At 41.2% G+C, this 22,468-nt stretch overlaps 1 protein-coding gene across 2 annotated transcripts in view; it reads left to right on the forward strand.

Annotated features, from left to right (window-relative positions):
• Window positions 1–671: 671 nt before the first annotated feature.
• Window positions 672–22,468, forward strand: part of CSNK2A1 (casein kinase 2 alpha 1) — a 54,049-nt gene continuing 32,252 nt past the window's right edge. The window contains exon 1 of one of the 2 annotated variants that reach the window (XM_023626271.2): window positions 672–1,315. The gene's annotated coding sequence lies outside the window, so the exon portion shown is untranslated. The remainder of the gene's footprint in view (window positions 1,316–22,468) is intronic. The other variant, XM_070248008.1, reaches the window with a different exon arrangement.

A 22,468-nucleotide genomic window follows, 5' to 3' on the forward strand; every position in this document is an offset into this window, starting at 1 on the left:
ACACTTACGCACACCAGTTTTAGCAAAACCTGCGGGGGACAGGATGATCCTCAGACCCAGCCCTGTCCACTGGGGGTTCACAGTCTGATGGAGGAGGCAGGCTAGGGACCAGTCAGGCCGCTGAGTGATGGTGCTTAGGTCTGGGGGAGCTCAAGAGAAGGACGATCCCCAGAGGAAGAGATCTCTGGATTAGTTTCATGGACTTACAGAAGTTAGCCTGTCCAGGAGGTAATAGTAACAAGTAACCGCCAGTGCCAAGGGAAGGAGGCAACCCAGATAAATTGCAGGAATCATCTGCAGTTTTAGTGGACGAGAGCATCAGGTATTTGAAAGGGGTGGGACAGAATAGGGGGCTAGAAAGGGGCGGGATGTCCAAATTACATAGGAACTTGGATGTCACGAGAAGAGCTTGGGCGATCTTTGATGCTCAAAGGAGAGCCTTGGCGATTTTTAACCAAGAGGGCACATGATCAGGTTTGTACGGTAGAAAGTGCCGTGTAGCTGCTTTGGGGAGGTTGCCCGGGCTGGGGGCGGGGCGGGGGTGCAGATCCAAGGGAGGAAACCACTTTATTCAGGATAGTCAGCTCTGGATAGGACTCCTGTCAGAGGCAGGAATTGGGTCTGTCTCTAGAGGGCTAGTGTCGTCACTTCCTCGACTCCGGCGCCACACTACTCCCGGGATCCAGCTTTCGTTCGCTTGTTTCGGAACTCGAAGTTTGAGCAGAAAATACGTGCTGCTGGCACCCCAACCCTAAACGAGGCGCCCGAGCAGGGGACTCCAACTCCCAAAATGCTTCGCTCTACAGCTCTGCAGGTCGCGCATGCCTCTTTCAGGAAAGGCGGGCCGCCTCGCGGGCTGGTGACTCGCCGGTTCGGTGAAGTGCGGGAAACCCAGGGGCCGCCATCTTAGTTTGGGTCAAACCAATGGTACGCTTCGTGGGGGGACCATGTTCTCTCTCTCGTCAGTTCGTACAGGTACCGAAATAAAGTGCGCCTAATTATTGCAAGGCTCTTTATTATGGTTTACACTGAGGACTCCCTCCATTCTGCGTCCAGTACGGAACTGAACCTCCCGGCTACAATAGGACCCCCCAACATGGCGGCCCTCAGCGAGCGCCGCTGGGGGCGGGGTCGGAAGCCGTCCCGCCCCGCCCCCGGGCAGGAGGGGGGTTTCCGCTTCCGGCAGCGGCGGCTGCAGCCTCGCTCTGGACCCTGCGGCTGGCGGCCGAGCCGTGTGTCTCCTCCTCCGCCGCCGCCATATTGTCTGTGTGAGGAGAGGGGAGAGCGGCCGCCGCCGCCGCCACTTCCACCGCAGGTACCGTGGGAGCCGCCGGGCGAGGGCGTTGGGGGGCGGGGGAGAGCCCAGGATGGGGCGGCTGGGCGCGGCCGCCTCTTGCGCGTGCAGCTGACTCCCGAGCAGCCCGTCGCCTTCCCCTGCCCCCCCTCCACACACACATCAGCCGAGGCCCCTGCAGCCCATCGGGGAGGCCCGGGGCCACCCCCCGGGGCGGGGAGCGAGGCTTGGAGGCAGAGGCTGATGCGAGGGTGGGAACTGGCTCTCGGGAGCCCAGCTTATGGCGGAGGGGAGGGCTAGACCTGCGCGAGGACTAGGGGGCAACTTGGAGGAGGGGGTCGTCAGAGGGGGAAGGGAGCCTGAGGGGTGGGGCCGCAGGGGGATGCTGGAGGAGGGTGTGTAGGGAAGTGGTGCCTGCTGGGTAGGGTGGGGTGAAGCCTCCCGCTGAGCAGAGCAGCTGGAGGGGGGGCCTTCTAAGGGTCCCTCTGAGCGAGGCTGGGCTTGCCACCTGCAGACTGGGGTGCAAGGTGGAGGGAGCCCGGGGCGAGGTCGCTGGGGAGACAGGGGGAGGGGACCGTGAAGTGGGGCAGAACGAGTGGAGTTGGACTTAAGGGATAGTTGGAGCCTGGGTGGAAGAGGAGAGGTAAGTAGGATGGAAGGGTGGCTAAGAGTGTACGTGTTAGTAGGACTTTTATTTTGTTTTCGTCGTTGTTGTTATTGTCGTTGTTTGTTTTTTGCAGCGTTGGAACATTTCTAGCCTAGGCAGGTGATGGGTGGAGCTTCTGTAGTTTGTTTTTGGGAAGCAAAGTCAGGGTCAGGAGAGGTTGCTTCTTGGCTCTTGGTATTGTGGGAAGAACGAGTTCTGGAAAGGAAGGGGCAAATTAATTTGGGAAGACGATTGCCTTTCAGCTGCTAAATTTCGCCGAGAAAAGGGGGTGTGTGGAGGGGAAATGGAAAGAAAACTAGGAAGGAAAGATTTTTCTGAGAGTTGGAGACCCCATGCCATCTAAGGAGTGGCAGTATAGGCTAGGGGCAAAGAAACAGACTGTCTGAGCTCTCAAATATCAGTGCCACTACTACTTGGCTGTGTGACTTAACCACTCTAAACCTCAGTTTTCCTGTCTGTAAAATGGGGATGATAATATCCGAAGTCTATGGTGAGGGGTAAATTTGTGTCAAACCCTTACCTCAATGCCTGGCAGGTAGATCTTACTCGTCACTTTGTTAAAAGGACTAGTTGGTATATTTGGGGTATCTTCATTCCAGGTAAAATTTATGGTCGGGAATCTGACCATTGGCAGGGCTTCAGAATATTATCTTTGTAGTCATTGCGGTGCTTTGTTGTAAGTCACTTGGCTTAACTGGCTTGGTGGACCTTGGGCTGAAAGACCAAGACTGGTACTGGTTCTCTCTCGTGTTATTTTGAAGAGTTCACTTGCATTTTTACATGGGCAGGTTTGTCCTTCTGTGACTTTGAAAAACTTGGCTTTCATTTGCTATTGGGGGAGGGTGTATGACTTGAAGAAAGAATGAAAAGATTGGAAGTTTGCTTATGTTGATTTATCAACTGATTACAAAGTTAGATCACCCTGGGGCAACTTCTGTTTAAAAAAAAAATAAACCATGCCTAGTTATGTTCTCTTGTGTGGAATACAGTAAAGAAGAGAAGCACAAATTTTAGGGGGAGCAGTGGGTTAGTTTCTGCGTAATAGGTGAGCTGCCTTGCTGTTTGGGGATGAAACAAGTGGCAGGTTCTTTTCCACAATATATTTTTAGTTCTCCTGTTGCCTAGCCACTGTCTTCTAGCGTGAGTTCTTATTTTTTTATTTTTGTACTAGTGTCGCTATCTCCCAACATACACCTTTACTTCACATACCCATGGAGAAAGGGGAAATTTTCTTCAGGAACTGAGTTTAAAGCTGTACAAAGGGTTTGGGTTTGTAGTTAGGCAGAATGACCCCCACCCCCCGCCAGATGTCCGCACTCTAATCCCCAGAATCCGTAAATATATTGCATGGTTAGAGGGCCTTTGCAGATGTAATTAGGGTTAAGAATCTTAAAATAGCAAGATTATCCTGGATTTTTTGGGTAAGCCCAGTCTAATCATGTGAGCCCTTAAAAGAAGAGAACTTTCTCCAGCTGGGAGTCTAGAGAGATGGGGCAGAAGAGGAAATCAGAGAGATTGGGATCATGAAAGGGACTTCATTTACCGTTGCTAGAAGGGGCAACATGGACTGCATGAGAAGGAATACAGGCAGCTTCTAGTAGCAGAGACCAGCACTGGCTAACAGCAAGGAAAGGAGAGCTCAGTCCTACAGCCACAAGGAACTGAATTTGGCCAACATCCTGAATGAGCTTGGAAGTGGGTTCTTCCCCAGAGTGTCCAGCAAGGAATGAATACACCTGATTTTGGCCTTGTGAGACCCAAAGCAGAAGGCTAGCCAAACCCACCCAACTTGTGACCTACAAGAACTGTGGGAGAATAGATTTCTCTTGTTTTAAGCCACTGCATTTGTGGTAATTTGTTGTGGCAGCAATAGAATACTAGTATAGGTTTTGGTACCATAAGTGTGGTACTGTTCCCCAAAGATGTGCAAGTGGCAGTGGATGGAGGCCCAAAAAATTTTGAGGAGCATGTTTTGAAAAGGCCTAGAACAGATCATTAGCAGAAATATGAATGTTAATGACTCTGTTAGTGAGGGCTTAGGTGGAAGTGAGGTATGCATTGGAAACTGGAGGAAAGATGATCTTTGTTACATAGTGGCAGATAAGCTTAGAATTGTGTCCTGTGGTTATGTGGAAAAGAGAACCTGTAAATGATGAACTTGGATGTTGAGCTGAGGAGATTTCAAGTGAAGTGTTGAAGCTGCAGCCTGGTTTATTTGTGGATATGAGTCTGACTGATGGAGTGAACCCCTGTGAAATTCCTGTGAAGCCCACTAGGTTCTTGAGGATTTTATACTCGCAAAAACGATGCCAGCTTGGATTGAAAGAGACAGAGTAGGGAGTTAGAGGGCTGTCGAACGCCTCCAGTTCTCCTGGCAGGAAGCAGGCTGGTGGAACTACTCAGGTGTGAATGTGCTGCTTTTCATTAAAAAGAAGGGTGATTCAGAGGATAGAACCAAGAGCCCAGAGAGGTGGAGCTGAAAGCCAGAGGATTTTTCCCTAGTTTTGAAATGGAGTGGAGTTTGCCCCGATTTTGAAACTGCTTTGGGCCGATAGATCTGTTTTATTTTACGTTTTCTCTGTTAGAACTGGAATACCCATAAATGTTGCCCTGTGCCTGTCCCACCGTTGTATGTTGGGAGCAGATAACTTGTTTTAGGACTTGTGCCCCAAGAGTTGTACTTGATGTGTTATATCCAGAGCCTCATTCACACCTGATTTAGATGAGATGATTTGGGACTTTTGAGTTGCTGAGCTTTAGATGAGATTTTTGGACTTTGAGTTGATGCTGTAATGGAGTGAGACCTTAGGATGGGATGGATGTATTTTGCATTTTGGAGAGATGGGAATCTTTGGAGGCCAGAGGGTAGGATATGGGAGGTAGAATGATCCCCCCCCAAAGATGTCTGTACCCTAATCTCTGTAATCTGAATATGTTAGCTTTTTGTGGCAAAGGGGACTTTGCAGATGTAATTATGGTTTAGGGATCCTAAAATACATTATCCTGGATTTTCTGGGTAGGTTCAATCTAATCATGTGAAAGCAGAGAATTTTCTCCAGCTGGAGTCAGAGAGATGGAGCAGGAGTAAGAGAGATTTGAAGCATGAGAGGGGCTCAACCTGCTGTTGCTGGAGGGGGCACATGGAAAGCGTGAGAGGAAATTCGGGCAGCCTCAGCTGACAGCCAGCAAGGAAGTGGGGACCTCAGTCCTACAGCCGCAAGGAATTAAGTTCAGCCAACAGTCTGAATGAGCTTGGAAGCAGATTTTCCCCTCAGAGTTTCCAGCAGGGAATACAGCCCCTATGGGCCCCTTTATTTTTCTTGCAAGACCCTAAGCAGAGGACCCAGCTAAGCCCACCTGACTTCTGGCCTATAGAAACTATGAGATAATAAATTTGTGTTGTTTCATGTTTGTGGTGATTTGTTAGGGCAACAAGAGGAGACTAATAGAGTTTTGCTGATTTTATTTAATAATCTTTGGGGGCTTATTGTCTAGAGGACAAAGGCCACAAAGATTATTGTGTAAAGTGATTTGGTCTTAGAAGACTTCACAGAATAATGATGTTGAGTGGAACCTATTCTTCCTTGGTATTTAAATATCCTGTCACTGTCCTTAGATGCAATCTGAAGGAGCTAGATGACCAGGTTGGTAAAATGTAGATTTTAGAGCTCTAGGCCATTTTGGTAGGATTTCTATAAATTGGTGATCCTTCCATGCCTATAATAAATGTCTTGGATAAATGGCATAATTTCTTCATTAATTTTTAGTGGCTGAATAAAGCGATGAGTTTATATGACACCTTTTAAAGTCTTATTTCCTGTTTTCTAGGGGAGATGGAAATGGGTGATATGTTTTTATGAATTGATAAACCACCTATATAGAAAGACCACTGTTCTTTCATATCTCCTACCCCAACCCAAAGTGGTAAAGTCTTTTCTCCCTGTTCTTGTCATTTAATGTTAACAATCAGATTTGGGAATCATAATTGCCAAATGGAGTTCTAGCTTTTAAGAAGACCTGTTTGTTTTTGTTCTTCAACAGTAGCCTGTTGATTAGATTCGTAAAATATGGACTCTCAGCCTTCGTATGGGGAACTTCAGAAGAGGAGGAAATGAGACACTTTGTTCTTGTTAGTTACCTGAATAGAAAGATGACTGTAAAATTAGAGCATTTCAAGGGATGAAGGACTTTTGAGATTATCTGTTTGACCTTTGGGTTTAGAGTAAAGGAAAGTGGGTCACATGAAGGTTAAGTGGTTCAACCAAGTATCTCAGCCCAGAATCCTGGTCCAGGCAATGGAGATTCATGGCTTTGGAACTATATTCCCTGTGCACTCCTGCCTTGCCCTTTTTTAGGTTTCATCTTGGACAAGTTCTCTCTCTGCCTCAATTTCCTCGTCAGGTCATTATGGGGATTGATTGGGATAATGGATGTAACACATTGAGTGCAGTACCTAACACAGTAAATGCCCCAAAAATGTTAACTCTTGTAACATTTATGATAATTGTCTATAACAACTTTTGCATAAATATTACAGTACAATTTGTGCAAATTCAGAAACTGAGAGCCAGTATGATTTGGCATTGGCTGAGGTAAGGGCTTAACATTTTAAGGTGATAATAATGCTTGTGATTCTTGATTTAAAATGAGAAACTGGATTTGATCCTTGGCCTATCTAAATTTGTTGGGTGACCTTGGCCAAGTTTTTTTCACAAGAGTATTAGTGTGTTTATACACCTAAATTTCTTTCAACTCTTAAGATGGATAATTTCAAAAGTAGTGTATCATTTAGTTGTTTCTTAATAGAGAGAAATCTAGGCCAGCCAGCTTTTCAAGTGAAGAAATTCCTCTAGGATTGTTAAGGAACAGGAACGGCTGTCATTGTAACAAAGACTATACAGTCACATGCCCTGCGGCGTTTCAGTCAATGATAGATGGCATATAGGACAGTGGTCCCGTAAGATTCGTGCCATATAGCCTAGGTGTGTAGCAGGCTATACCATCTAGGTTTGTGTAAGTTTGCTTTGCGATGTTTGCACAATGACAGAATCACTCAATGGCATGTTTGTCAGAATGTATCCCTGTCTTTTAAGCAGTGCATGACATATTTACATTGGGTTATAGGCAACTGCTAGTTTTCCTTAAATATTTGATATGCTCCAGGGTAGATTTCAGCGAACCTAGTTGTTCACCAGACATACTTTTTTTTCACATTATAGAAATCAAGGATTGAATCTTCTTAAAAGTTTAAGGTGGGGGCAAGCCTGGTGGCACAGTGGTTAAGTGCACACGTTCTGCTTCGATGGCTTGGGGTTCGCCGCTTCGGGTCCTGGGTGCGGACATGGCACCGCTTGGCAAGCCATGCTGTGACAGGCGTCCCACATACAAAGTAAAGGAAGATGGGCACGGATGTTCGCTCAGGGCCAGTCTTCCTCAGCAAAAAAGAGGAGGCTTGGCAGCAGATGTTAGCTCAGGGCTAATCTTCCTCAAAAAAAAAAAAAGTTTAAGGTGAAAGAATTCACAGTATCTGTGCTATGAGTGGCATTTCACTGGTTTCTACAAATTCTGTGCCTTTCAGCTTTAGATATAAGAAACCTTAGCAACAGTTCCTATGGTGAGCAAGCTTTTTTTGCATTAGAGATGATAGTATTTTCTTGCATAGAAAATATTGTGTTATCTGAAGTGAGGGTTTAGGGTTAATTGCCAGAGTACACTTAGAATAATCTTTTATAATCTTATATGTGTAGCATCTTAAATGTCTTTATATTGACTACTTTTTTCTTTTCTTCTTACACTTTCTGGTCTTGTGGATTTTTCTGACAGGTTTTTATTAGCTGAAACATTTTAATCTGCTTGGAAAAGTGAACACTTGAAATTTTTCTGAAGTTATGACTAATGCTCTATGGGCATTTCTCAATTTACGTATCTTGTTAACGTCCTATAAATTTTAAGAAAGCAACCTTGTTAAAAATCAATGGATAAATTATTTCCCTAAAAAAATGAATCATGTCATATCAGAAAGTACAGAATAGCCATTTTGGGCTGTTGAATTTATAACTAGTTAAAAGATGTTACTCATTCAACAGACCCTGAGTGCCTAGTACATTTCAGGTAGGTGCTGTGTTAAGATTTCTAGATTGTCCCTGTTAAGCTTGCAAGTGAGTGACATTTCCTAATAATGCATATATCATTCCACAACATAGTAGCTTTCTGAGCTGTTTTCTTATGAAAACTCTTGTTTACTTTGTATCTTAGGTATTGTTTCTGAAGCAGCTACAGAAATTTGGGGTGGGGGGTGGGGATTGAGAATTTCATTCATTCTTAATGGAATTCTGTAACTGAGATTGCTAACAGGGAGGGGAAGGCAGCAGGATAGTGGGAAGGAGCTCTAGGTTTGGAATGAGACAGAGCACGTTAGGGGAAGGTCAGTTAACCTCTCTCAAGCCTGGATTTTGTCGTCTCTAAAATTGGGATAACAGCTACCTTTGGCAACTTATTTATTAACCTTCAGTTTCTTCATCTGTAAAATGGAGATTAGTAGTACCACAGAGTGTTCTTGTGAAGATAACTAAAGCACCAGCTGATGTTATCTCAGGGTTACTGTGAGGATTAAGGGAGATAATTTATAAAATGCTGGTACCTCACTAATATTAGTTCTTTCCTTTCTATATCACTGAAGACATTGTGTTCTTCATTGCAAGAGCTGCTACTCTTTACTCTGTTTTCGTTTTCTGCTGCCACGGATTCTTATTTTTTAATGAAGCTTTTGACCTGTACTTCCTGTTTCTGGTGTGGCCTGCTGCTGGGTGGATGAGATACTGAATTGCTGCTGCTTAGGGTTGGGTCAGTGTGGAACCCACGCCCAGTGTAGATTGCCTCGGTTACAGTGTACATTGCCAGAGTGGTTATCTAGTCTTGGTGAATCTAAGGTTCTCTTGCTTCTAGACATAGAAGTGAATCTTCCTATCTCACACTCGGGGAAAGTTCAAGGTTTGGTTGCCTGTAGACTTGTGAACCTGGCTCGGAGGTCTTATTCCCAATGGTTCTTTGATCACAGTTTGGGAATTACTTGTGTATTGTGTGTTAGGGATATGTTTGGAGGAGAAATTGTTCCTGCATTAAGATCTTCTCTGTGTCCTGCTCTCTCGGGTAATCCACTAACTTGCTTTCTTATTTGTTCTGCATTCTTAAATCATACACTCCGTAGGCAGAGCAGGAACCTGTCTTTATCAGTACTTTCCTTAAAGTGTTAAAGTGTTCTCTGTATTTATTACTGTGTAGAATGAATACAGATAGCCATCTGCCTTGGAGTTGTTCTTCCATATTTCAAAACCTGATGTTTATACAGTTGTGGCCTGGTGGCCAGCCCATTTAGATAAGAGAGTAATGAAGACCCTTCATGATTGAAACTCTCACCCTCCACCCTTCACTTTGCCTCCAAATTTAAAGCAACCCATGTCATTGTAGTATTTATGGTAGGCTGTTCATGAATCAGTTTGCAAAGTTAGAGAAATAGTGTTGAATTAGTGAAAATAACCTATTTGGGCTTTGGATCCTAAATAGACTTAGGTTCAAATCTGTCCTCCACCACTTAGTAATCCTGAGACTTTTGGCAGGTCTTATTTCTAAAATAGGAGTGTACGTCTCATACCATGCCTGGTTTATAAGAGGCATTCAAATGACAGCAGTAGTTATTACATACATAAATGCTGTATACTTTAAATTATTCTAGTTCTCAAATGAAATTTTCTCTTCTTTGGTTCCAGTGGGTTGTGGCAAGTGGAATAAAGTTTCAGATTGTGACTTTTGCTTGTGTTGCCTGGTAAAAAGGTACACAGATGATGACTTCTTTGACCTTCATCTATTAAATTCTGTATTATTGGAGAAAATTCTGGACTTCTAACTTCTGGCAAGTGTTTGAGGTAGAATTTTGTTAATTCAAATCAAACTGCTTGGGTTTTCTTGTAATACTTGCCTTTATTGGAAGACCTCCCACTGTTGCTGTGTTATTCGTGTAACATTGCCACTTTGATTCCTTTTCTAGCTTAAGGATGGAGAAATGAAATTCACAGAGTGCCTAAATGCTGTTTTTTGTTATTCCATACTTGCTGGTTTGTTTTTTGGAAATGCTTGAGTGTATGGCTTTTTAAAACAAGAATGTTGTAAATTTTGTAGATGGGAATAAAAACAGAAAGCTCAATGATGTGTTAGGATTATAATGTCTTAAGTATCCTGTGGATTTATGCAAGCAGTAACTTCATGAGTTATCAGGTATTATTGTGAATATTTGTATTCTGAATTCAGACCTTTAACAGAACCAGAACAAACTTATGCTGTTGGCTTCGAATAGGTAGTTTTCTTCCTTATTCAGGAAAATAATTCCTGGGTGACCAGCCCTGTGGCCAAGTGGTTAAGTTCACACGCTCTGCTTCAGTGGCCTGCAGTTTCACTGGTTCAGATCCTGGATGTGGACCTGGTGCCGCTCGTCAAGCCCTGCTGAGACGGTGTCCCACATAGCACAACCAGAAGGACCTACAGCTAGAATATACAGCTTTGGACTGGAGAGTTTGGAGGAGAGGAAGAAAAGAAGAAGAAGAAGAAGATTGGTAATAGATGTTAGCTCAGGTGCCAGTCTTAAAAAAAAAAGAAAAGAAAAGAATTCCGCGGTGCTCTTGGAGTCTTGGGATTTGAGTCAGAGTGGGTTAGGGGAACTGTCAAGGAGCTAATTGTTAACCTTTTTAATCTGTATGTTCCCCCCCGATTTAAACAACAAAACACCACTACTTGTTTGATATCAGTTTGATAGGTGAGAGAAAATATTGTTGGCCACTGTCACCACCTTAAGTTGAGGCAGGAAAGGAGAATCGTAAAGTGGAAGAGAAAAGATAACCTCATTTAATCTTACATTCGTTTTTACCATTAGCCTGTTTTCTTTTGGCTTATTCTTCCAAGTTAGGGTTAGGAGGTTTAGTTTGTGTTTGTTGTCTTTTTTTATGCCAGTGACCTCCAAATAGATGATCTCCCAGAAGAAATGGTTGCTCATTAGTTGTATGTCTGGACTCTACCTGGAAGCTGCAAAAAATTATTGCATATCTCTCAAAATAAGGAGAGTTATGAAGTCATTTTCTCTACCTACTGCATGGATTTTGACTATTCAACTCGTGATCTCTATAAGTTATTTAAACCAGAAATTTTCAGCCAGTGTACTGGATCAGAGGGAGTACAGTTGTGCTGAAATACTGGTCTTCCCAGCCTTCTGGCCGTTTGTGCAGGGTACAGGGCATCCAAGCCAGTGAGCGTAGGTCCGGAACAGTCTTGATCATTTATCCTACTGTGTCATACAAATATTTTCTCTTTGTCTTTTGACTTTTAAAAAGGCTGTAAGCTCTAACCTAGAAAGTTCAGTAATTGGGTATCTTAACAGTTACAAGATTCAAGAGAGGCCACCAGTCTCAAAATAGTTTTGGCTTTAAGTTTGAAAAAGACCATTTTAAGTATCACTGTGACCCTTAAGTAATTTTGTTTGCACGTATGATTCAAGAGATATACTTAAAAATGTAAGACTCAGGGCCTGCCTGATGGCACAGTGGTTAAGTTCGAATGCTCCACTTCGGTGGCCAGGGATTCGTGGGTTTGGATCCCATGCTGTGGCAGGCATCCCACATACAAAATAGAGGATGATTGGCACAGATAGTTAGCTCAGGGCCAATCTTCCTCACACGCACGCACAAAGTAAGACTCAAAACAATTTAAATTTGGAGACTTGTGAAGAAATTTGAGTTTTTATTTTTTTAAGCAGTAACATGAAGCAAAAATAAAGTTCGCTTGTGTAAAATGATTGTCCTTACCTGAACGATTCTGAATGCCACTGTATCTTTTCTGAAGCTGACATTTTGTAAATCATTCATTCATCAAGCTTGGGTCTCATGCTGGAACATAAATTGAAGCCTAGGATACATTGTCTTCCTCTCTTTCCTTGGGAAAGAATGGAATATACTTAGTTTGAGAAATTTAATTGTTTGGTATTTATGTAAATTATCAAGTGAACCTTTTAAAATAGATATTTTACAATGTTAAAAATGTACATTTCCTTTTGTCTAACTCAGCTATTCTTAATTCTGCTGGTATACAGATTCCTCTGTGCCTAATAAAAGCTACAAACCTTTTCTTCAAAAAATGTACCTGCACATGCTACTTTGTATATACTTTCAGGGAGTTCGTGGACCTTGGAGCTCATCGATGAATTCTATTTTCAGTGCTGTACTTTGTATAGTCCAAATAATAGTTTCCTCTTTTCATTTTATTTATTTATTTATTTTTTTAAAGAGTTTTTAAAATTTTTTTCCTTTTTCTCCCCAAAGTTCCCCGGTACATAGTTGTATATTCTTCGTTGTGGGTCCTTCTAGTTGTGGCATGTGGGATGCTGCCTCAGCGTGGTTTGATGAGCAGTGCCATGTCTGCGCCCAGGATTCAAACCAACGAAACACTGGGCCACCTGCAGTGGAGCGCGTGAACTTAACCACTCGGCCACGGGGCCAGCCCCTCATTTTATTTTTTTTTAAAGATTGGCACCTGTGCTAACATCTGTTGCCAATCTTTTTTTTTTTTTTTCCTTTTTTCTTCTTCTCCCCAAAGCCCCCTGGTACACAGTTGTATATTCTAGTTGTGAGTATCTCTGGTTGTGCTATGTGGGACGCCGCCTCAGCATGACCTGATGAGCAGTGCCATGTCTACGCCCAGGATCCAAACGGGCGAAACGCTGGGCCACCGAAGCAGAGTGCGCAAACTTAACCACTCGGCCACGGGGCCGGCCCCCTCATTATTTTTAATACTGTAACATTTGCCTGATTTATCATTTGTTACATTATCAGTCTTTCAACAAATATTTCTGTACTGTCTTCTGTATGTCAGCTTCTGTGTTAGACTCCTGAGAGTACAGAGGTGCTGTTCTCTGTCCTTGGAGCTTTGTTTAGCTAGAGAGGGCTGGTGTAAAAAGTACAATGACAATGCTAGATGGGAGAGGTAAGCCAAGAGTGCTGTTGGGGTACAGAGGAGGTGAACTGACCATTAGAATTTTTCTGTAAATCCATGGTCAGTTCTATATTTCTTTTTTTCCTGAGGAAGATTAGCCCTGAGCTAACATCTGTTGCCAATGTTCCTCTTTTTTTTTGGCTTGAGGAAGCTTGGCCCTGAGCTAACATCCATGCCAGTCTTTCTCCACTTTATATGTGGGTCACCACCACAACGTGGCTGCTGAGTGGTATAGGTCTGTGCCTGGGATCCGAGCCTGCGAACCTGGGCTGGTGAAGCATAGTGCACTGAACTTAACCAGTACGTCATGGGGCTGGCCCCCATGTTCTGTATAGCTTAATTGGCAAAAGGCATATTGTGAACTACTCCAAGGTGTTTTTTTAAAGTTCTAATTGGACTAGTAATGGAAACTAAATCAAGGAGTAAGTCATCTTAAATTGAGAGCTTAAATGTGCTTGCCATTGGATGTGATAATGTGTAACATTTTCTTTGCCCATATTTTTTCCCAGTTACCTCTTAAATATGTATATAAAAATGAGAGTTATGAAATCATTTCATAAAAATAGTTTAAAATTTATTTATAAATTTGTCTATCTAGTACAGAGCAGGGATTGCTAATTCAAATGCCTGTAGGAGTCATGCCAGTAAGATAAATGGATAGAGTTGTCCAGGTGTACCTGTGGCATCTCCAGCTGATGGGTTTTAGAAGCCCATTGTTGTATAATCACAGCCCAGCAGATCATAGTGGCTGTGTCAGTGTGGGAATGCAGAGTCACTGTTACCGGACAGACAGACCTGCTTGTCTTTTCTCCTTGCTTTTGGGAAACTAAAGGTTAATTTTTTTAGTGTTGACAACTAAGTCACATGTAAAAATATTTATTATGAAAATTTTAAACACATAATTCAATTTAATAGCTGATACACTTTTTTAAAACACTGTGTGAAAAACTTGTATAGGAATGTTTATAGCACTGTTACTCATAATTGCTGAAAAGTGGAAACAACCCAGATGTCCAGCAGCTGGTGAATGGATGAACAAAATGTGGTATATCCATACAGTAGATTTAGTCATAAAAAGGAATGAGCTACTGTGGTAAAAGCTACAACATGGATGAACCTTGAAAATCTGCTAAATGAAAGAAGCAAGACGTGCAAGGTCACATACTGTATGATTCCATTTATATGAAATGTCCAGGATAGGCAAATTCATAGAGACAGAGAGCAGATCAGTGGTTTCCAGCTGAGGGGGGAGGGTTATTAGGAGCTCTGCTATGGGTATTGGGTTTCTTTTGGGGGTGACGAAAGTGTTCTGGAATCAGATCGCTGTGATGGTTGCACATTGGAATATACTAAAAACCACTGAATTGTATACTTTAAAATGGTGAATTTTATGTTATGTGGATTTTATCTCAATTTTAAAAATTGGAAAAAAAATACTATGTGAGCCAAATAGGACATATTTTTTTGCTGTAGAACAGAACGAATAGGCTGTGAATCTAGGCAATATTTTTAAATCAACACCCCTCTGTGAAATTATAGAAATTACTCAGACTTGCCTTCTGTAAAAATGGGAAAGATATTACCTAGATCTTGGGCTGGTTAGGTTTAAAGTGATAAATGTAAATCCCAAGAAGCAGTGACTGACCCACCACAGGCCTTCACATATCTTTAGAATTGAAAGCCAGCCAACGTTTGCTGCCCTCGGTTCCAGGCTATTTTCTATCGTTGGCAAGTCTAGAACAGCCCACCCTATTAGTTACTGTTTATTGGTCACCTGCAGGGAGCGTGGTTGTCTCCTGTGTAACCTATCTCGGTGACAGTAAAGGAGGGAGTAGGAGAGGGTATTAATCCTTATATTCTGCAATTTCCTCACTGTAATCAGATATGTTAAGTGACAGATCCAAGGTCATATTTGGTCTTAGTCGTTCCAGGGTTCCTGTTCTTCCTACAACCTCATGATACTTTATAAACCCAAGGTTCATATCTTTCAGTAGTAGAGTACCAAACTGTTTATAGCTCTATCAGGGATTGTCAGGCACTGTGCTCATCACATGGGTAAATCACACAGCCTCATAAAAGCTTAGGGTTCCAAAGAAACATCTCACACATAGTGACTAGTTTCGCATCTCATTGGGAAGTGATAGTATGACCATTTTACCTCTGGTGTTAGTGATGGATGTGATAACATTTACATGTAAGACTGAAGAGCATCTTTAAAATCAGCTGCAGATCAAAAGTTCATCATACAGCCAAACTGCTTGTCTCAATTTTGAACAGGAGCAGGTCCACATGCACGCAAGGTTAATTTTTGCCAAAATATTATCTATCACTGTCTTAATATTCAATTCATCAAATATTTGGGAAACATGTTACCATGTAGGCACTGTGATAAATATAGGGCATATACCAAGAGAAATAAATCTTAGTCTAGGTCCTTGAAGTCATAATCTAAGGAGGATAAAGAAGTGTATAAATAGAACTTATTCTATATGTTAATGTAATGAGTATATGGGGGCTTTGGCCCCGTAGAGGAACTACTTGACTCATTTTGGAGAGGTGTGGAAAGGCTTCATCGAGGATATAGAACTTGCTGATTCTTGAAGGGTGAACAGGATTTCCCCTAGCAAGTAGTGCAGTCATGCGCCATGTAGCAGTTTGGTCGACACATATATGATGGTGGTCCCATAAAATTATAATGGAGCTGGAAAATTCCTGTCACCTGGTGATGTCATCGCTCCCCTAACCTCATAGCACAACGTGTTACTCACGTGTTTGTGGTGATGCTGGTGTAACAAACCTTCAGGTCCTTCGGGGGGTGTTCCAGAAGAAGGCAGTGTTGTCATAGGAGATGACAGCTCCATGCATGTTATTCCCTTGAAGACCTTCCAGTGGGACAAGATGTGAAGGTGGAAGACAATGATATTGATGATCCTGACCCTGTGGAGACCTAGGCTAATGTGTGTGTGTGTTTGTGTCTTAGTTTTTAACAATAAAGTTTAAAAAGTTAAAAAAAAATGAAAATTTTAAAAATAGAAAAAAGCTCATAGAATAAGAATATAAAGAAAGGAAGTTTTTGTACAGCTGTACAATGTGTGTTTTAAGCTAAGTGTTATTACAAGAGTCAAAAAGTTAAGTTTATAAAGTAAAAAAAGTTATAGTAATCTAAGGTTAATTTACTACTGAAGAAAGAAAAAATTTTTTTAATAAGTTTAGTGTAGCCTGAGTGTACAGTGTCTATAAAAGTCTACACTAGTGTCCAGTAATGTCCTGGGCTTTCACATTCACTCACTGACTCACCCAGAGCAACTTGTCCTGGAAGCTCCATTCATCAGTGCCCTCTTTTTTATCTTTTATACTGTGTTTTTACTGTAGCTTTTCTGTGTTTAGATGTGTTTAGATACACAAATACTTACCATTGTGTTACAGTTGTCTGCAGTATTCAGTACAGCAACATGCTGTACAGGTTTGTAGCCTGGGGGCAATAAGCTATAGCATAGAGCCCAGTGTGCAATAAGCTATACCATCTAGGTTTGTGTCAGTACTCTCTAGGAGGTTGCACAATGGCGAAACCACTACCGATGCATTTCTCAAAACATATCCCCATTGTTAAGCGACTCATGACTGTATTGGAGGGCATGAACTGTAAAGGCACAAGAGGGGAAGGGGGAAAAGCACATTCAATACTCATTTGCTTAACATTTAAATATTTTTTAATTTGTTAAAAGTGTTTTAGAAATGTTAAGCTGTGCAGGAGAAAGATATTAGAACAGAACAGAGATTGTGAACTGATACCTAGTTACCATAGTGATTGAACTGGTTATGGAACTCAGGGTTTTCATTTCTTCTTGCGTCAGTTTTGGTAAGTTTTTTTTCCATCTAGGAGTTTGAGATTTACTGGCATAAAGTTATTCATGTTATCTGACGTTTAGTTATCCTGTGTTTTAGGATAGAGCATATGATAGGATTTTTTTTTAATTTTATATTTTTTAATACACAGTAAAATTGATTACTTTTTGTGTATACATTTCTATGAATTTTAACAAACACATAGATTCAGGTAACTACCATCACAACCAGGACACAGAACAATTATATCATCTCCCTGATGTTACCCTTGATAGTTAAACCCAACCTCCCACCCCTGTTCTCTGGCAATCACTATTCTCTTCTGAGTTACTATAGTTTTATCCTTTTTTTTTTTTCCTGCTTTCTCCCTCCCAAATCCCCCCAGTACATAGTTGTATATTCTAGTTGTGAGTACCTCTAGTTGTGGCATGTGGGATGCCACCTGAACGTGGCCTGATGAGCCGTGCCATGTCCACGCCCAGGATCTGAACCAGTGAAACCCTGGGCCGCCGCAGCAGAGCGTGCAAACTTAACCACTCGGCCACGGGGCCGGCCCCTATAGTTTTATCCTTTAAAGAATATTATATAAATGGAATCAAACAATATATAATATTTTGAGACTGGCTTCTTTTACTTGGCATATTGTTTTCAAGATTATCGAAGTTGTCTGTATTGATGGCTAGTTCTTTTTATTGCTCAGTGGTATTCCATTGTGTGGAAGGAGCACAGTTTGTTTATCCATTTAGTTTCTGTTCTTTGGTGATTATGAATAGAGCTGCTCTAAATGTAAGTGTATAGACTTATATCAACACAAGGTTTTTTTTCTCTGGGGTAAATACCTCTGAGTGGGATTGCTAGATCATGTGAGAAATGTAATTTTAACTATATAGAAACTGCCAAACCATTTTTCCAGAACAGCTTTACCATTTTGCATTCCCACCACCAGTGTATGAGAGTTTCGGTTGTTCCACATCCTCTCTAGCTCCTAGTATTGTCAGTATTTAACTTTCAATTTTGAAATAATTTGGGATTTACGGAAGAGTTGTGAAGGTAGACTCCTATATCCTTTACCCACCTAGCTTCCCCTAATGTTAACCTTTCTCATAACCGTGAAATTAACATTGATATAATACTATTAACTAAACTATGGACTCTATTTGGATTTTGCCAGTATGTCCTTTTTCCCTTCCAGGACCCAGTCCAGGGTGCCACATTACATATAGTTGTCGTGTCTTCTTAGTCTCCTCCAGTCTCTGACAGTTTCTCATTTTTTCCTTGGTTTTTAAAACTTTGACACTTTTGGAGAACATTCGTGAGATTTGTAGAATGTCTTTCAATTTAGGATTCACTGATGTTGTCTCATGATTATTTGATTGTGGTTATGGAGTTTTGAGAAGAATACCACAGAGGTGAAGTGCCCTTCTCATCACACCATATCCAAGGTATATGATGTCAGTGTAACTTCTCTCTGGTGATGTTTAGGAAGTGCGGCAGGTTTCTCCACTGGAGAGTTGCTATTTCTCCCTTCCATTCTTATTCATTAGAAAGGCATTCCGAAGTCCACCCCACCTCCAAGGGGAGGAATGTTAAGCTCGACCTTCTTGAGGGAGGCATATTAAATAATTCGTGGACATATGTTAAAACCACCATAATTAATGAATATCCTGGAGGAGATAATTAGAGGTGATGCAGATATCCTGTTTCTCCTAAAAGTTTTGCTCACCAATTTTAGCATCTGTCAGTGGATCTTGCCTGCAGCAGTTACTGTGCCGATGTGATGGTGGTTTTCTATTTCTTTCTACATGTATGAGTTGGAATTCTTATTCAAGGAAGATTTTTTTAATTATTTAATCATTTATTTAGGATGAACTCCTGGATATTTATTTTACTCTTTGGGGTTGCAGTCTAATACTGTCATTATTTTATTGTTCAAGCTTTGACAGTTGGAGCTCTTTCAGGTTGGTTCCCATATCCCTTTGACTACAAGACTTCCCAGGCTATCTTGTATTTTTCCTGCCCCTATCCGAGAATCAGCCATTTCTCCAAAGAGCCCTCGTTCCTTTTTCTGAAGAAAGGTATTGAGAAACCAAGATTTGGGCACTAGTTATTCTTATTGCTATTCATTGACACTGCTTCTAGACGCTCTCAGTGGACAGAGATAGGAATTTGCCTCCAGTAATGTCCACTCTTTGTTGGTGTACAGTTCTGTGGGTTTTGACAATGCTTAGAGTAATAAATCCACCTCTGCACTGTCAACACAGAACAGTTTTGTTGCCATGGGGCAGTCAGTCATCTGTTCTCTGTCTTTATGGTTTTGCCTTTTCCAGAATGTCATATAAAAAGAAGCATAAAATATTAGCTCTTTGGATCTGGCTTCTTCACTTAAAATATATGTGAGAGTCATCCATGATATCACACAAACTAAGTTTGTTTTCCATTGTGTGATTTTAACACCATTTGGTTTTCCATTCACCTGTTGGACGTCTTGGTTGTTTGTATTTTTTCACAATTATGAATAAAGCTGTTATCAACATTCACATACAGGTTTTTGAGCAAACATAGGTTTCCAGTTCACTTGAGTAAATACCTAGGACTGGGAATGCTGGGTTATATGGTAAGTGAGTGCATGTTTAACTGTATAAGAAACTGGCCAAACTGTCTTCTGATATCACGCCACCATGTTGCATTCCCATCAGGAAGGAATTAGCTTCTCCTACTCTGCATCCTCATCAGCTTTTGGCATTGTTGATTTTTTTTGTTTTTTAATTTCAGCCATTTCAGTAGATCTGTAGCGTATCTCTTTTTTTTTTTTAAAGATTTTATTTTTTGCCTTTTTCTCCCCAAAGCCCCCCCAGTACTTAGTTGTATATTCTTAGTTGTGGGTCCTTCTAGTTGTGGCATGTGGGACGCCGCCTCAGCGTGGCTTGATGACCAGTACCATGTCCGTGCCCAGGATTCAAACCAACGAAACACTGGGCTGCCTGCAGTGGAGCGCGTGAACTTAACCACTCGGCCGCGGGGCTGGCCCCATCTTTTTTTTTTTCGTTTTGAGGAAGATTAGCCCTGAGCTAACATCCATGCCCATCTTCCTCCATTTTTTATGTGGGACGCCACCACAGCTTGGCTTGATGAGCAATGTGTAGGTCTGCACCTGGGATCCAAACTAGCAAACCCTGGGCCGCCAAAGCAGAGCACATGAACCTAACTGCTATGCCACCAGGCTAGCCCCTGCAGCATATCTCATTTTGATTTTAATTTGACTTTCTCTGATGTTTAACCATATTGTGCATCTTTTCATATGCATATATCTTCTTTTCGGGAGTGTCCAGATCTGTTGCCAGTTATTTTATTAATTGGGTTTTCTTATTGTCAGGTTCTTTATATATTATATATACAAATCCTTTATCAGCTGTGTGATTTGAAAATATATTCTCCTTATCTGTGGCTTGTTTTATCATTCTCTTAACAGTGTCTTTCACAGAACAGAAATATTTTGATGTTGATGAAATCCAATTTATCAATTTTTACTTTTATGAAGTATATTTTTGGTGTCATGTCTAAGAACTCTGCCTAGCCCTAGGTCACAAGATGTTCTTCTAAAAGTTTGATAATTTTACATTTTACATTTAGATCCACCATCCATTATGAGTTATTTTTTATGTAAGATGTGAGGTTTAGATTGAAGATCATTATTTTGCATATGGATGTCCAAGTGTTCAAGAACCATTTACAGAAAAGATTATCCTTTCTCCGTTGAACTGCCTTTGTACCTTTGTCAAAAATCAATGGGCCATATTTGTGTGAGTCTGTGTCCATACTCTCCATTCTGTTCCATTGATCTGTGTTTATCCCTTTGCCAATACTACACTGTTTTAATACCTGTAGCTTTGTAATAAATAACTTAAAATTCGTGTGATTCCTCTAGCCTTATTTTTCTTTTTCAAAACTGTTTTGATTATACTAGTTCATTTGGATTTCTTTTTTAATCCAGTCTGACAGTCTTTGTCTTTTACCTGAATAATTTATTTCATATATATTTAATATAATTAGTCATATTTCAGTTTAACTTTTCTCTCTCTATTTCTTATGTTCTGGCATTTCTTTCTTCTATTTTCTTACCATTCTTTTGGATTCTTTTTGCTTTTCTTTTAAAGATTGGCCCTGAGCTAACATCTGTTGCCAGTCTTTTTTTTTCGTTCTTCTTCCCAAAGTCCCCCAGTACATAGTTGTATATTCCAGTTGTAGGTCCTTCTGGTTGTGCCGTGTGGGATGCTGCCCCAGCATGGCTTGATGAGTGGTGCTAAGTCCACGCCCAGGATCTGAACCAGCAAAACCCTGGGCTGCCAAAGTGGAGCACACGAACTTAACCACTTGGCCACGGGGCTGGCCTCTGGATTCTTTTTATCATTCTGTTTTTTCCCCCTCTTTCTAGTTTGGAAATACATGATATTTTTGTTCTATAAGTAGATAGATACCATCATAGATATGATCACTTGAGGCCATAACTTATCAAAGTCTGATGATCAATAGTCAATGTTTGAACTTGTCCATAAATTTCCCCTTTTTTGCTGTTTATTTTCTCTTTTAACGGAAAGCTTCCAAATGAGATCATTGTTCTTTATCTTCTTTTCTTTAGAGATACTTCCTGGATATAGAATTTTAATTTAACAGGTTTTTTTCCCCTGGTATTAAACTTTATTGGCTTCATTGTTGCTTTTGGAAAATCACGTATTCTAATGTTGCTTCTTTGAATGTAGTCTGTCTTCTCTGCTTGCTTTTCAGATTTTTCTTTGTCTTTGGTTTTTCTGCCATTTTATTGTTTTATGTTTAGTGTGGATTGCTTTTTGTTGATCTTGTTTAGAATTTGTTGGCTTCTGGAATGTGGTTGTATCTGATTGCTTCTGGGAAATTCTGTTACTTCTTTAAATGTTGCCTTTGCCTTGTCCTTTTTTCTCCGTCTAGTATCAATTTAAAGTATTTCAAAGCATTTCATGGTATTATTCCTCTCTTAGTTTTCCAGTTTTGACTTTTCTGCTACAATTTTGTAGATAATTTCTAGCCTATTTTCCAATTCTGTAGTTTTCTCTTCAGCTTTGTTGACTCTACTGTTAAATGGATTCATTTGAATTATTTTTTATTTCTAAAAGTTCTGTTTTGTTCTTTAACTTTTTGAAAACTGCAGTTATTTTTAAAGTATTCTAATTCCTGTAGATATTCTGAAGTTTATGTCTTATTTCTATAAGCATAGTCAACATAGTTGTTCCTTAGTTTGAGTCTGATAAGATCGGAAGTCTCAGTGGGTCTTTTCTGTTGTCTGTTCTTTTTCTGCCAATCCTTACTCTTTAGAGTCTTTTCCTTTAATGCCTAGGGTCTTTGATTGCAAGCTGAGTGTTGTATTTGAAAAATTGTTTGTGGGAATCACTTGAGGCCCATAGCAAGGTGCTTTCTCCAGAGAACCTGCTCACGTGTCTGGAGTTTACTGGTCCAGGGACCACCTTAAAATAAGCTTCAGATCTGAGATTCCCTCCATGGGGCTATAATTCTTCCCTGGATCTTCCACTTCCCATTCCCTCTCCTCCCGAAGGTTGTAACTCTCTGAAGTCTCAGCTTCTTATGGGGAAGGTCTCCTG

The sequence above is a fragment of the Equus caballus genome, chromosome 22 (genome assembly GCF_041296265.1).
Source record: "Equus caballus isolate H_3958 breed thoroughbred chromosome 22, TB-T2T, whole genome shotgun sequence".
NCBI classification, from domain to species: Eukaryota; Metazoa; Chordata; class Mammalia; order Perissodactyla; family Equidae; genus Equus; species Equus caballus.